Source organism: Mirounga angustirostris, unplaced genomic scaffold (genome assembly GCF_029215605.1).
Source record: "Mirounga angustirostris isolate CCGP_5_RB_7025 unplaced genomic scaffold, mMirAng1.0.hap1 SCAF_11, whole genome shotgun sequence".
NCBI lineage: Eukaryota > Metazoa > Chordata > Mammalia > Carnivora > Phocidae > Mirounga > Mirounga angustirostris.
In genome coordinates this window covers 40,671,266-40,686,446 of record NW_026991719.1, presented here as the reverse complement: position 1 = coordinate 40,686,446, position 15,181 = coordinate 40,671,266, and the positions used below count along the sequence as shown (strand labels likewise).

The 15,181-nt window shown below is 41.2% G+C and overlaps 1 protein-coding gene and 1 pseudogene across 14 annotated transcripts in view; one reads left to right on the top strand and one right to left on the bottom strand.

The window, feature by feature from the left end:
* Positions 1-11,191, top strand: part of LOC123843745 (large ribosomal subunit protein uL11-like) — a 29,836-nt pseudogene extending 18,645 nt beyond the window's left edge.
* JADE3 (jade family PHD finger 3) overlaps positions 1-15,181 on the bottom strand; it is a 133,514-nt gene that overhangs the window by 113,025 nt on the left and 5,308 nt on the right. For 2 of the 14 annotated variants that reach the window (XM_064573971.1, XM_064573975.1), the window contains exon 3: positions 6,462-6,542. The exons of 8 other annotated variants lie outside the window; for them this stretch is intronic. The gene's annotated coding sequence lies outside the window, so the exon portion shown is untranslated. Of the gene's footprint in view, positions 1-1,208; positions 1,276-1,556; positions 1,785-6,461; positions 6,543-13,770; positions 14,259-15,181 lie in introns of those variants that run through there. 4 more of the 14 variants (XM_064573979.1, XM_064573973.1, XM_064573981.1 and 1 more) reach the window with 4 other exon arrangements.

Here is a 15,181-nt window from a genome sequence, read left to right as displayed (position 1 = left end):
GATATTTACCCAAAGAAAACAAAAACACTACTTTCAAAAGATAAATGCACACCTACGTCTATGGCAGCATTATTTACAATGGCCAAGAAATGGAAGCAACTCAAGTGTTCATCCATAGATAAATGGATAAAGATGTGGTGTGTGTGTACACACACACACACACACACACACAGGAATATTACACAGCCATAAAAAAGGATGAAATCCAGCTATGTGCAACAACATGGATGACCTAGAGGGTATAATGCTAAGTGAAATAAGTCAGAGAAAGACAAATACCATATGATTTCACTCATATGTAGAACTTAAGAAACAAAACAAGTGAGCAAACAGGAAAAAAAAGGCGACAAAAAAATCCAGCCTCTAAATACAGAGAACAAACCAGCGGTTGACAAAGGGGAGGTGGGTGGGGGTACGAGCAAAATAGATAAAGGGGATTAAGAGGTAAACACTTCCGGTTTTAAAATGATAAGTACAGCTTAGGGAATGTAGTCAATAAAACTGTAATAACAGTGTATGATGAGAGATGGTGACTACACTTATCATGGTGAGCACTGAATACACAGAATTTTTGAATCACTATGTTGTACACCTGAAACTAATATAACACTGTGCGTCAATTATACTTCAGTAATTTTTTCAAAAATTTGGCAACCTTATAAAAAAGATACAGAACAGTTCAAGTATAATTGCTTTTCAAATGTCAATTAATCAACAAGTATTTATTGACTACTTATATGTCCAGTGGTCACTGGTTAGTCTTTGGGGATAGCAGGAAAGTATGAAAAGGCAGAAGTAAAAATGATGCCTGCCTCCAAAGAACTTCTACAGTCTGATCAGTGAAGCACAGTTTTACACACATGAACCAAGCACAAATAAGCAATCTACTAAGTAATGATCTGCATGAGATGTGGATTCTGGTATTGATACTGCCAACATATGAACTGAATAAGCCATTTTTATGGTTATTTCTTATCTGGGCATTCCTTTCCTCATTCATAACTCAAAGGGGTTGTCTGAGACAATCTCTAAGGTCCCCCTTAATTATAAGCACATGTGAATCACGTAATGAGGGTTCAAAGTCATGGTGGAGGGCTGGGAAGTTGAGAATAGCTTTATGGCATTCAGGCAGTCCATGGGTTGACCCTACAGAGTTAGTGAACAAGGGCAAGTAGTAAGGGGTGCAGCATGGGGTTGAGAGGTACAACCTGTCATGGGGCTGCAAAGGGAGCAAATGGATGGATGTTGGTCCAACGGAGCACAGAAAAACTGCAAGGTGTTCCTGAAGACAGTATTGAGCCCACGCTTTGAACTGTTTGAGAGCTAGGGAGAGACATGAAGATTTGAAAGCTTATTTGTCTATTAAGTAAAGAGAGGAGTGACACCATGATGACAGTGATCCACAATAATCTCCTAAAGAAAACCTGCCATAGGGCATGTCTTCTAGGCCCTGGGAATACAACAGTACAAACCATGCCCTTTCAGTTATTTATTACTGCACAGTAAATCACCCCAAAACTTAGTGGCTTAAAATAACAACCATTTTATGTACTCACGATTTTGTGGGTCAGCAATTTGGGGTAAAATCAGCTAGGTGGTTCTTCTGTTAGTCTTTCTTAGGATCCCTCATATGGTTAGTCATCTGGCAATGTGACTGGGCCTCAATGTTCTAATATGGCCTCACTCATATGTCTGATGGTTGGCTCTTGACTGACCTCTCTTGCCACATCATCTCTTCCTCCAGCATGCTAGCTGGGCTTCTTTACAAGGTTGTTTCAGGGTTCCTAGGGAGCAAGGGGAAAGCTACAAGACTTCCTGAGACCCAGGCTCAGAAGTCACACAGAGCTACTCACGCTGCATTTTATTTTGGCCAAAGCAAGTTACAAGAACAGCTCAGATTGTGGGAGTAGAGAAACAGACTCTACCTTGATGGGAGATGCTGCAAAATCACATACATACAGGAGTGAAAGGACTTTGTGGCTATTAACCATTCTATCACACCATCCCATTTGGGAAAATGAGTGCTGAGCACATTAAGTCCTGTGGGCCTTTAAAGGTGAAAGGAACCATGTGAGGTAAAAAAGATAAACTTTTGAGCGGGTCCTGAGGAATATACAGGATAGAACAAACCCAGAGGAATGTGGAAAACTTCAGGCAAAGGCAGTACACACAGAAGTAGCAGGATGACTCATAGTATGTTTAGATTCTAGTGAATGCACACTTAGGTGGAATGAGTAGGGAAGAGGACTTGAAAAGTAAGAGGTAAGGATGGTGGGAAAGGTTGTGATTGGATGTGGGAGACTTTAACTGCTAGGCTCTTAAGAATACAGACACTACTCACCATGCAGGGAGCAGCAAGGGGTCAGTGGTGGCCTCGTGGCAGGAGTGGGAATGGTAGTATAGGGAAGCGACCTTTAGAGCTTGCATCTTTGTGGATAGCAGTCTGGAAGGAAGTTGAATTGGGCCTGGGGTATAGTGGCATAGAGATCATGGCAACTAAACAGCCTAGAGATGGTTTCCCTAAAGGGAAGTGCCTTCATGGATTCTCTTCAAGAGGTTAAAGGGTATAACTGGAGCTTTTACAGCCAGGTTTATTTAGAAGTATAAAAAATGTTTTTTTTTAAAGATTTTATTTATTTGACAGAGAGAGGTGAATGAGAGAGCACAAGTAGGGGGAGCAGCAGAGGGAGAGGGAGAAGCTTGTGGAGCTTGATCCCAGGCCCCTGGGATCATGACCTGTGCCAAAGGCAGATGCTTAACCGACTGAGCCACCCAGGCGCCCTCAAGTATGAAAAATGTTTATCCTGGATTTAAATTGGTTATCCCAGGGAGAGCCAAACTTAGGCTCAACACACACACACAAACACACTCCTCTCTCCTGTATAAGATGCAGGTTTCATATGAGACAAGAGGGTTACAACTGTTTGCAAAGTTTTGTCTATATTAAAAAAAAAAATTCCTAGTACTCTTTCACATTTTAAGTGGGCAAAGAATTATGGGGAAGGCTAGAAACCATGACGGAGCCAGAAAAAGGCTACTGCAATTTCGGCTGTAAATCTATACCGTGAAGCCAGACTGCCCAGGCAGACGGTATAGCCATACTTTTCACAGCGGCAGCATGGCAAAGCACCAGCTTTCTTTCAATAGTCCACAAAATACGTATTTATTTCCCAAACTATCACTTTCCACAGGACTTATGTGGCCATTAGAACATGTTACATGTAATTTTTAAACACAAAATGAGAACTGGTGTTTGGTTTGTTAATTAAAGAGCAGGCAGCAATTCTCTTTCAGGTATTTGTGGGAGATAGGATGTAGAGAATTTGAGGGTTACCTACCACTCTGGGAATGGCAGTCTAATTGTAAACCTTCAGGTCATGTATATATGAAATAGATCAGAGTAAGGAAGTATGGCATTAGGTGACAAAGTGAATAGGACATGATTGGAGCACCTGGGTGGCTCAGCTGGTTAAGCATCTGACTCTTAATCTCAGCCCAGGTCTTGATCTCAGGGTTGTGAGTTCAAGGCCCATATTGGGCTCCACACTGGGTGTGGAGCCTACTTAAAAGAAAAGACATGATTTAATAAGGAAATATGGAGTAGAGAATGGCATCCAGATGAATGGGTTTTGAGGCATGGGGGAGTGTCTTGCTGGGCTAGAATTTTCAAGAAATGGCCCAAGCAGGATTGGCAGGGGAAAGCGGGAAGGATGTTCTAATTGTGAGGAAAGGCTCCAGGTAAACCTGAGTGTTGGACTGTTGGTGGTACTTGGGGAGGGGAGGCAGTGAGGACAGTTTAGAGATGACATCCCAGACTGTGTGCTCTAGACTTCTGGTTCGACCGACTTCCCCTGAAATCCCAGGTGAAGAACACAGTTGACAGGCTGTGGCATGTGAATACATTACAAAACAACTGAACAGACAAGAGAAGAAAGGACATTTAGGTTCCTCTTTGCACATACTGGTTTTCAATCACTGTTTAGTAGGTGACTGGGTAGCCCTTTGTGTGTACCTCATAGGACAGGAAAAGTTCTCCAGGGGAAAACACATCCCTTTTGCCCTTGGTGCTTTCTCAGACTGAGCCAGACCATAGTATATAACAGTTATGCAAGAAAGGGGCCTCTGTTGCATTTTCTAATGACATAGTGTTCTGGGGAGAGATTTGAGTAGGCATGCTGTTTTGCTATCTCCTCTATGTGCTCCTCAAAACTAGGGAGGTTTCCTGTAAAAAGATGAGTTTCAAGACAGGATTGGAGATATCATAGATGGTTCACATAATGGGGGCTCTAAGAAATCATGCCTTATCAGCGTCCTCAACAGTTACCTTTAAAAAAAGCATAAAAATAATTAGTAATTATCCAAATTACTTATTTTGTGGGGAGGTACTCAGGTTTATACACTTGAATGCCTATCCTAGAGATTGGTACATAGCAAGCACTAAATGAATGTTAGTTGATTCTGAGGTAGTTTTGCAGCTTCTTTATTAAGTATAGCAATGCACTAAATTTTTAGTGAACATGATTCTTTAACGTTGAGAGGGCAAGTAAAACCATCAAAATTGGGCATCAGACAACCTTTGGATGTTACATAGGACTCCCATACACCTATGTTCATAAACTTTTTCACCACTGAGGGTAAGTTTTAAAATTTCCCCTAGAGACAGCATGCTTTGAAGGCTTGCCTACTAAACACATCACACTTATGGATTACTTAATTTCCCTATTTTAATTAAAGACGGGTGTTTCTGACAAGGTTCAGTTAAGCATGAAATAATAATAATATTTGGTATGCCAGACACTGATCAGCATTTTATCCTTAATATGCCATTAATTCCACACAACAATCTCACTGGTTATTATTATTAACTTCATTTTAGGGGCACGTGGGTGGCTCAGTTGGCTGGGCATCTGCCTTCGGCTTAGGTCATGATCCCAGGGTTCTGGGATTGAGCTCCACATTGGGCTCCCTGCTCAGCAGGGTGTCTGCTTCTCCCTCTGCCCCTCCCCTCACTCATGCTTACGCTCGTGCTCTCTCTCTGAAATAAATAAATGAAATCTTAAAAAAAAAATAACCCTTCATTTTACAAAAGAGGAAACTGGGCCACAAAGAAGTTAAATTCACTTAAGGTTGCATAACTAAGAAGCAAAAGCAGGAGTCAAACAACTTGGGTCTCTACTATTCTATCCATTCTAGCATTCAAACTCTAGCTAACAAGGTTTTACCATGTGTTAGTATAATTCTAAGCCATCTCACTCTCAGGTTATTTGCCCTAGAAAACTGCAACTGTATGTGCACATAAACACTTGCACGTGAATTCTTATAGCAGCTCTACTTATAATTACCAAAAACTAGTAGCGACCCAAATGTGGTACATTTCTAAAATGGAATACTACTCAACAATAAAAAGGGAACAAACTATTGATATACACAACTTGGATGAATCTCAAAAGCATTATGCTGAGTGAAAAAAAGCAAGACTCAAAAGATTACATTCAGTTTGACTCCATTTATGTGACATCCTCAAAGTGATAAAACTAGTAACGGAGCGCAGATCAGTGGCTGTCAAGGGTTGGGGGTGGGAAAAGTGTGACTGAAGAGGTAACACAAAGGATTTTGTTTGGGTGATGGGACTACTTTGCACCTTGATTATGATGGTAGTTACATTGATCTATACGTGTATCTAAATCCACATGACTATGCATACCCACCAAAAGTCAATTTTACTATATGACTTTTTATGGTTCTACCTGTCATTAACAATAGTTTTCAGATTTAAAAATTAAGAGTTGACTATAATGTGAAGCAAAAAAAAAAAAATCAGGCCACACATCCAAACTGAATGGTGAGTTATCCCTTTAAGCAAACATTCCTTAAAAGTTAACAGAATTTGTGTGCTTAGTCCCTTAAAAATACATATATTTCAGTAAATTATTAGATGGCATGATATTTGCATAGTATGCAATTTGCATAGTAAAACAAATAAGTAATAAAAATTAACCCTGGGAAGGAGAATGTGATGAAATGAGGATGTTATAAGGATGTCATGGACAACCATGGCTCTTTCTACAACTTTACAATTTTTCCTAGAATGCATCTCTAGTATATCTCTAATATAACTAAAAACAGAATTAAAAAACTTTTTTTAAATATATATTTTTTTAATTTTATTTATTTATTTGAGAGAGAGAGAATGAGAGAGAGCAAGCACATGAGAGGGGGGAGGGTCAGAGGGAGAAGCAGACTCCCCGCCGAGCAGGGAGCCCGATGCGGGACTCGATCCCGGGACTCCGGGATCATGACCTGAGCCGAAGGCAGTCGCTTAACCAACTGAGCCACCCAGGCGCCCTAAAAAACTTTTTTTAATCCTTCTACATCGAAATGGAGCTATTTCCCAAGTTGCAGTATCTTTACATCCAAAGGGTCTCCATTGCCTTTGAGAACCTCTCAGTTACTCCACTTACCAGGTCATGCTTGTATTCTACTCAACACCTAGTGCGTCATAGCACAGTGGGCACTTAAATATTTGCTGAACTGAATTGCACCTGGAAATGTGGGGAATAAAAATGACAAACACATGGTCACTCACAAAACTTATACTGTAGAAACACTAAATCACACTCTAATTCTGAATGAGGCAAATTATGACTGAGTGCTAACAATGTTCTCAATAATTACAAAGGCATACATAGAATTCTGGAAGACAGCAAGAAAAACATATAACAACATAATGCCAGCAGTGCAGAGGTTTTTAAAACCTAGGCAGAACCCAAACCAGAATCAATTATTCCTGGCTCCCTAGCCATAAAACCATAAAATTCAAGGAGGTGAGACAAAAAAAAAGGAAAAACTAATCTGTACTGAGTTTCTAGGGGACATGCATTGCATCAGACATTTATGTAGATTAAAACTTATTTCAGGAGCAGGTTTCAGCTGATTAATGTAAAGGACTGGAAAGCCATCATTCTCACCCTTACAAAAAAGAAGCTACTAGACAAATTGAAAAACCAATGACTCTTCTTGGACCTATCAAAAACTGAATACAGGGCAAAACCACCATCCAGATATCTGAAGAGACAGATGCCTGCAGGTAAACATAGGATCCCAGCATGTAAGTTGGTAGGAAGATCAAACTAGAATTACTTACTGGAGACCAGAGTATGGGATGTCATGAGAATATGAAGCTCCTAGGCTCCACATGGGGTGGAGGAATTCCCATCCTCTGACAAGTGTTTCCTACAGGAATCCCACCACCTCTTATGGAAAGAATCAGGGAAAATCCCAGAGAAAGCTCATCCTGGTGCTGGTTGGCTGAGGAAAACAACGCCCACTGAAATCTACCCAGACACTTTTCCTTTATCTCCAGCACAGAACAATGGCCTTAATCTGCAGGGGGAAGGACTTAAAACCCTTGGCTTAAGGATGCTGGTGGGTACTCACTGCAGCTGGGGAAAAGGAAGACAGGAAAAAGGAAAAGAAGCTTCACCCCTGGAGGAGGGGCAGGAATTCTTGTAAAGGACATACTCTAGACCCAGGTTCCAAAAGCTGCCTAAGTCCAAGTCAAATCATCAGGGAACTCCCTCCTCCTCCACCATCTACCACTTGGCAAACCAGCTATGTAGTTAGTAAAGTGGAATACAACTGGGAGGGCTGTAACAGACAGCTCTTGGGAAACAGCACAAAGGAAAAACCCAAAGCCAAGCAGGAGTCAAAAAGAAGGTATCACTAGAGGAATCAGAAATCTCTGGTGCCCTACCAATAACAAACATCAAACACAAGCCAACTCCTGACTAGATTAACTCAAATCCCCACACTAAAGGCCTAGCAGAAGGACACCTGTGTTCTTTTCCAAATATATCAAATATTTAACTCAGTATCTCTTGCCCATGTTCAGTTTCAACAGCTTTTCAGCCATGTTCAGCTTTTTATTATGTGGCATAATGAAAGGCAAGAAAATATTCCAAGTGACAAGGCAATCATCAGATTTAGACTCAGTATGACAAAGATGTTGGGATTATCAGAAATGAAATTTAGAAGAATTATGATTAATATATTAAAGACTCTAATGGAAAAGATAGACAACATGCAAGACCAGATGAATAATTTCAGCAGAAAGATAGAAAGTGTAAGAAATAATCAAATGGAAATGCTAGAACTTAAAAAAAGAACAGTAAAAAAAAAAAAAAACCAACATGCTAAAAAAAAAAAAAAAAGACAAAAAAACAACATGCTCAACAGTAGACTTGACACAGCCAAGGAAAGAATCAGTGAGCGTAACAATTGAGTTTATTGGTCAGATCAATAAAAATTAAAACAAAAAGGGACAAAAGAGTGAAAAAATAGAACACAGCATACAAGAACTATGGGAAAATATCAAAAGGTGTAACGTACTTGTAATTGGAATTCCAAGGGAATAAAAAAAAGAGAATGGAATACAAGAATCATTTGAAAAAATAATGACTGAGGGGCGCCTGGGTGGCTCGGTCGTTAAGCGTCTGCCTTCGGCTCAGGTCATGATCCCAGGGTCCTGGGATGGAGCCCCGCATCGGGCTCCTGTTCAGCGGAAAGCCTGCTTCTCCCTCTCCCAGCCCTCCTGCTTGTGTTCCCTCTCTGTCTCTTTCTGTCAAATAAATAAATAAAATCTTTAAAAAAGAAAAAATAATGACTGAGAACTCTCCAAAATTAGTGACAGACAACAATCCACAGATACAAGAAGCTCAGAAGAACACCAAGCAGGATAAATATGACAAAATAAAAAAGCCACATCTAGGCAAAGACAAAGAGCTCGAAGGCAGTCAGAGGAAAAAAGACATTAACTACAGAGAAACAAGGATAAAAATTATAGCAGACTTATCAGAAACCATGCAAACAAGGCAACAGTGGAATAATATGTTGAAGAGGAAAAAAACTGTCAACTCAGAATTCCATATCCCATGAAAATGTCCTTCGGAAGTGAAGAAAAAAAAAGACTTTATCCAACAAAAGCAAAGAATTTACTGTCAGCAGACCTGGCACAAAAGAAATGTTGAGGAAAAATTTTTCAGGCAGAAAGGTTATGATTAAAGTCGGAGCTTGGATTAGCATAAAGAAATGAATAACACTGGAAAAGGAATGAATGAAGGTTGAATATAATATGTTATTTTCAAAATGTTTGAAAAGCCAATTTTCAAGACACCAGCCAAGGGCCAATCTTACAAGAAGGCCTTCTAAAGATAGTAAGCACCGTCAGGACTGCTATGGTAACTCTTTTCAGCACAACAGGGTATGTATATTTTAAAAACTTAGAGCTAGGGGTGCCTGGGTGGCTCAGTTGGTTAAACGTCTGCCTTCAGCTCAGGTCATGGATCTCAGGGTTCTGGGACTGAGCCCCATGTCGGAATCCCTGCTTGGCCAGGAATCTGCTTCTCCCTCTCTCTGTGCCCCTCCCCTGCTTGTGCTCTCTCTCTCTCGCTCTCTCAAATAAATAAAATCTTAAAAAAAAAAACAACTCTACAGCTAACATCATACTTAATGGTGAGAGACTGGAACAAGTTAAGAATGTCCTCTCTTACCACTATAATTCTGGTAAAGAAAAAAGTAAGAGTACTCATATTACCTAATTTCAAAACTTACTATAAAGCTATAGTAATCAAGACAGTGTGGTAATAGCACAATGACGGACACACAGATCAATGCAACAGAAAAGAGAGCCCAGAAATAGACCCACACATGCACAGCCACATTTTTGACACAGGTGCAAAAGCAATAATAATGGAGAAAGGATAGTCTTTTCAACAAATGGTTCTGGAACTCCTGGACATCCACATGCAGGAAAATGAAACTTGACACACACCTCATATTCATGGCTGGTGGGAATGCAAAACAGTAGAGCCACTTTGGAAGACAGTTTGGCAGTTTCTTTTTTTTTTTTTTAATATATATTTTTTTAAGATTTTATTTATTTATTTGAGAGAGAATGAGAGAGAGAAAGCACACGAGAGGGGGGAGGGTCAGAGGGAGAAGCAGACTCCCCACCGAGCAGGGAGCCCGATGTGGGACTCGATCCAGGGAGTCCAGGATCATGACCTGAGCTGAAGGCAGTCACTTAACCAACTGAGCCACCCAGGCACCCAGTTTGGCAGTTTCTTATAAAAACTCAGCAATCCCACTCCTGGTTACTTACCCAAATGAACTGAAAGCTTATGTTTCACAAAAAAATCTGTATGCTAATGTTTACTGCAGCTTTATTCATAATCATCAAGAAACTGGAAGCAGCCAAGTTGTCCTTCAACAGGTAAATGTACAAACTGTGGTACATCCATAAATTGGAATACTTTCCAGTGATAAAGGGAACATACTATTAATTCACATAACATGGATGAATCAAGTAAAAGAAGCCAGACCCAAAAAGGCTAAATATTGTATGATTCCACTCATATGACATTCTGGAAAAGGCAAGACTTTAGCTAAAAATTCAGAAGTACACTATTCTGAGGCATTTCTAGGAAACAAAACTGACTGGATATATATATTTTTTAACAGGAATAGCTCTGACCAGATCAACTTGGGTGGGAGTCCATGAAGTTCACATCACCATCACCATATACCATCGCTTTTTAAATAAATGTATTTGATTTTTAAAATAGGGTAATATATTCACATGGCTTAAAATTCAAAAGGTACTTGTGACTTTTGGCTCTGAGGAGGTAAAGGTGCAACTGTCTTCCGTCCTCCCGAATCCGGATTCATCTAACACCAGCTGTCTCCACCATACCGCCTATGTTTGACCCCAATGAGATCAAAGTCTTAGACCTAAGGAGAACTGGTAGGGAAGTTGGTGCCATGTCTGCCCTGGCCCCAAAGATCAGCCCGCCCCCCCCACCCGGGTCTGTCTCCAAAAATGGTTGGTAATGACATCGCCAAGGCAACCGGTGATTAGAAGGGTCTGAGGATGACAGTGAAACTGACCATTCAGAACAGACAGGCCCAGATTGAAGTGGTATCTTCTGTCTCTGCCCTGATTATCAAAGCCCTCAAGGAACCACCAAGAGACAGAAAGAAGCAGAAAAACATTAAGCACAGTGGAAATATCACTTTTGATGAGATTGTCAACACTGCCCAACAGATGCAGCACCGATGTTTAGCTAGAGAACTCTCTGGAACCATTAAAGAGATCCTGGGGGGAGAGGGGCGCCTGGGTGGCTCAGTCGGTTAAGCGGCTGCCTTCGGCTCAGGTCATGATCCCAAGGTCCTGGGATCGAGCCCCGCATCAGGCTCCCCGCTCAGCGGGAAGCCTGCTTCTCCCTCTCCTACTCCCCCTATTTGTGTTCCCTCTCTCCTGTCTCTCTCTCTGTCAGATAAATAAATAAAATCTTTAAAAAAAAAAAAAAAAAAAGAGATCCTGGGGACTGCCCAATCTGTGGGCTGCAGTGTTGATGGCCGCCACCCTCATGACATCATAGATGACATCAACAGTGGTGCAGTGGAATGCCCACCTAATTAAGAACTACAAAGGAAAATGTTTCAATGAAGGATCATTTGACAACCAAAAAAAAAAATTTTAAAGGTGTACATAAAAGTTTATACAGTAAAAAATCTTCCTCCAACTCTCTACCCTGGCTATATATGCCCTAAAGCTATCAGTGTCTTGAACATCCTTCTAGAAATATTTTATGTCTATGTAAGCCAAAATATATATATTATACAGTACACATTATTGCCCCCAGTAGCTGTCACAAATGGTAGCATACAATACACACTGTTCTGTTTGTTTTTCTTCATTTTGTACATCTTAGAAATCATGCAATATCAGTGTAATATTCTACTGTACAACCAAGCCTTGACTGATACTTAGAATATTAACCAATCTTTTGCTATTATAAATAATACTCTAAGTAATATGAAAATATTTGTTGAATAAATTCCTGGAAGTGTTTGCTGGGTCAAATGATATATACATTTATAATTTTGAAGGCTATTTTCAAGTCACTGACTTTTAAAATGTCAGGGATTTTCCATTTTTAATTTTTATCCTAGGAGGAAAGAAAGGAAGCTGAGATTCTATCACCAGGCAATTTCTGGAGGAATGTACATCTCTAAGATGTACAAAGTGAGCCTTCTCCTCAGTTTCCCACACATGCTTCCTAGGGTCCAGCTGCATTTTCATGGAATATATTTCAGGCCAGAGCTGGTTGCAAAGCCTATTTCAGTTTATGTGAAAGGTGTCACTTCTGAAAACTTCACAAGCAAAGGTCAAAGGCTCATGCCCCAAATTGCTGATCACTGACCACTCACTTCACAGCACAATACTGGATTCTTCACTGCAACCACAGGGAGACTTTAAAATCTTGACCAAGTAAAATACACCTACAGAGAATCCTTTGTCTTTATTATAATGCCCAAATAAGGATTTCTTCTCAGGTAAAAACTATAAATCACATAAAGGTTGTGAAGAAAAGCTGCAGATGTTTCTCCCATCTTCCAAGTAGTGATGGATTTCCAATTAACCATCTTTTTGCTTGACTACAAAGCGCAGTACAGCCTAGTACCCTAAGGTTTGGGGGGGGTAAAGCTTGAACAGGAGGTTGAGGAAACCCAGGGACTCATTTTTTTTTTTAAAGATTTTATTTATAAGGATGCCTTGGGTGGCAGTCAGTTAAGCGTCTGCCTTAGGCTCAGGTCATGATCCCAGGGTCCTGGGATTGAGTCCTGCATCGGGCTCCTTGTTCAGCAGGGAGCCTGCTTCTCCCTCTGCCTACAGCTCCCCCTGTTTCTGTTCTCTCTCTCGCTCTCAAATAAATTTTATTTTTAAATAAAATTCAGATAAATTTTAAATTTTACTTATTTATTTGAGAGCGAGAGAGAGAACACCAGCAGGGGGAGTGGGAGAGGGAGAAGCAGTCTCCCCACTGATCAGGGAGCCCGATGCGGGGCTCGATCCCAAGACCCCAGGATCATGACCTGAGCCGAAGGCAAACCCTTAACCAACTGAGCCACCCAGGTGCCCCACCCCAAAGACTCTTTCAATAACAGCCACACAAGATCAGTGAGCAGTCAAGCCACTTGCAAGGGGACCTATATCCAGAGCACATTAATTTTTATCCTAGGAGGAAAGAAACGAAGCTGAGATTCTATCACTAGGCAATTTCTGGAGGAATGTACATCTCTAAGATGTACAAAGTGAGCCTTCTCCTCAGTCTCCCACACATGCTTCCTAGGGTCCAGTTGCAGGAACAGTTGAACAGGAGGTTGAGGAAACCCAGGGACTCATCTTTTTTTTAAGGATTTTATTTATAAGGATGCCTTGGGTGGCAGTCAGTTAAGCGTCTGCCGTAGGCTCAGGTCATGATCCCAGGGTCCCGGGATCTTTGGTTTCCTTCTAGAAAAACTATCACTCAGCTCCACACTTAGTAGAAGAGAAGATGGCACAATCATATTACTTAGTTTCAAGAATACACTACATTTAGGGGTGCCTGGGTGGCTCAGTCGGTTAAGCATCTAACTCTTGACTTCAGCTCAGGTCATGATCTCAGGGTCGTGAGACTGAGCCCCACGTTGGGCTCCACACTGGGTGTGAAGCCTGCTTAAAATTCTCTTTCCCTCTCCCTCTGCCCCTCTCCTCCCCAGCTTTCTCTCTCAAAAAAAAAAAAAAAAAAAAAAAAAAAGAATACACTACATTTAGAAATGAGTGTTTAATAAGATTTATCAAAGGAAAAGAGGTTATATTCATTAGTAATTATTATGCATTACTGCAGTAATGATCCCCAGTTAAAAAACACCTCCTTGTATTTGTACCTTTAGATTGTTCTCTCCCACAATGACTCTGGGCTTGGCCAAGAAGCACTTCCCTACTTTGGCTGATGGGACAATACCAAATGTGGCACGAGCAGACACTTGAGAAGTGCTTGCTCTCGCCTGCTGCTCTTTGTGCCTTTGAGACGACCATGTGAACAGATCCAGAGCAGCCAGCTGAAGGAGAGACCACTTGGGAGTGGAGATGAGCCATCCTCGCTCAGGGCCTCCTAGACGACCCGGCCTGACAGCCACCAGTTAGGCGAACAAGGCCATCCTAGATCATCCAACCACCAGCTAACAACCCTCCCTGCCAAAAAAAAAAAAAAAAGAAGTTAATTGACACATTTACTTCAAAGTAAATATGTCTGTGGTCTGGTACATATGGAAAGGGGACAAGAACACTGGTTTTCTTCCTGTGCAGTTGATTCTGCACATAAGAAATAGTTTCAAACAGAAAAACCTGCAGTACCTGGATGAGAATAAATAAATATGTAAGTACTGAAAAAATGCCTAAGTCTTCCCAGATTCTCACAAATGTGCTGTCTGCCATCACAGATGGCACATACCAAAAAAACAAAAAACATTAAAAATTTCCATTTAGTCACTGAAGCATCCTTATCATGATATATTTAAACCGAAGTCTTATACTCAACAGTTCCATTTCTAACACTGAACAACAACTCAGGTTTCCAGGAATTAGTTCTCCCAATTTTACTTTTTCTCCCCATTTGACAGGGCTCAGTGAAAACTGAAAGAGCTCCCTTAATGCAGCCTAAAAAGCATCAAATATATAAGCCTAATTAAACCATCTAGAAGCATTCTGCAGGACCAGCTTCTTCCAGCAACACAGCAACTCTTTTTAGCTGTGTTAATGGTGGGCAGTAGAAACTTTAAGATCTACACATCTGGGCCAGAAACATTGCCTCCACTGGATCACAAAGTGGGACACTGAAGGGGAAATTACTTTAAGCTACTTTTGTTTAGGCCTCACTAGATGCTTTTCCGGATTACACAGGCCACGCCCCCACCCCCCCCCCGGATGGTTTAAGGTGAAAAACACCTTCCAGCAGCCTCCCACCGCCCTTGGAATAAAGCACAAGCTCCTTAATGAGATCCCATAAGGCCCTGTCAATCTCCCCCTGCCTATCTCGTCAATCTCCCCCTGCCTATCTCGTCAATCTCCCCCTGCCTATCTCATCTCTCTTTCCCCAGGTCCTAGCCAAACCTCTGTGGATCCCTTCCACATCTCTCTTCCACCTCAGAGTCCTCACAACACCTGGTATTCCCTCTGCCTGGCAATCCCTTCTTTTACCTCGCTTATTCCTGCTCATTATTCAGGGTCCAGGGCACCTTGCTAGTTTCCCTTATAAAAGCATTCTACCTCTTACTTGCTGTGTGACCATAGGCAAGT